The sequence below is a fragment of the Myotis brandtii genome, unplaced genomic scaffold (genome assembly GCF_000412655.1).
Source record: "Myotis brandtii unplaced genomic scaffold, ASM41265v1 scaffold9, whole genome shotgun sequence".
Taxonomy (NCBI): domain Eukaryota; kingdom Metazoa; phylum Chordata; class Mammalia; order Chiroptera; family Vespertilionidae; genus Myotis; species Myotis brandtii.
Window position 1 is genome coordinate 1,003,712 of NW_005371693.1, and position 1,451 is coordinate 1,005,162.

Below are 1,451 nucleotides of genomic sequence, written 5' to 3' on the forward strand. Positions count from 1 at the left end.
CTCTCTCTCTCTCTCTCTCTCTCTCTCTCCTCCCTCCCTCCCTCTCTTATATCCTTATCCCCCTAATGGATATGATTGCACGGTTATGTCACAGCAGAACCATACAGCATGCTGTGATTACTTTTCCTTTTCTCACACAACTTTTCCCTGGCGTTAATGATGGTCTCATTTTCCCCACATCTTTATTTTTCTACATAATTATCACCTATTCAAATCCAATTTTTCCATCAAGTGCCTGACTCTCCTCTAGATAAACTGAGATATATAGGCATTTTATTAATGTCATCTTGAAGTAATTTCTACCAGGGCCTTCTGTTCTGCTCTAGTCTAGACTAACTGCCTCTGTGCCTGGTACGCAGATGCTATCCTGAGACCTCGCTTCACCTCTTTCTTTATAAGAGCTGCCCTTCCCTGTGTCCCAGGCCTGCCTAGATCTTGTTTTCTCCCTCCTTTTGATGGAGCACATTCCCCAATAGGTCCTTAAGAGAAGGTTTAGGTAGAAAACATGTGAAACCTTATATGGTTAAAAAAGTCTTTAACCTACTCTCACATTTTAACTAATAGTTCAGGTAGGTTAAAAACAAATTCTAGACCTAACCGGTTTGGCTCAGTAGATAGAGCGTCGGCCTGCGGACTGAAGGGTCCCGGGTTCGATTCTGGTCGGGGGCATGTACCTTGGTTGTGGGCACATCCCCAGTATGGGGTGTGCAGGAGGCAGCTGATCCATGTTTCCCTCTCATCAGTGTTCCTAACTCTCTATCCCTCTCCCTTCCTCTCTGTAAAAAATCAATAAAATATATATTTTTTAAAAATCTAAGTTGGAAAAACATCCTCTCTCAGAATTTTGACGGTTTTGCTCCACTGTCTTCTGGCTTCCCCTGTGGAGAAGTCTTTTGATATTCTGAAATGCCACAATGATGTGTCCAGTGGCCATCTACTTGGGGCTTGGGAGCCCTGAGTGACTGCTTTCAAGATTCACATTCTTTTGACACTGAAAACTGTCCTTCAGTTCTAGGATATTTTCTTGAATCATTGCTAACATTTCCTCATCCCTGTTTTCTGTTGTTTCGTTCTAATATTCACTCAATAGTTGGACTTCCTTAATCTCCTTAATTTTCCCTTTTGTTTTTCTACCATTTTTTAAATCTACTATCTAGGATATTGCTCAATCTCTTCTTCTAACTCTTTTATAGAGTTTTACAATTTAATTTCAAAAACCTCTTTCTAAGGACTTCAATGATGGCGAAATAGGTAAACACTGTGCTCCTTCCTCCCACAACTACATCAAAATTACAGCTAAACTAGAACAACCATCACTCAGAACCACCTGAAATCTAGCTGAACAGAACTGCTATAACTAAGGAAATACAGAGGAGGCCATCTAGAGACTAGGAGCGGCAGAGATGGGAAACGGGGTGTCCCACACCCGCCTGTGGTGGTTAAGAGTCCGG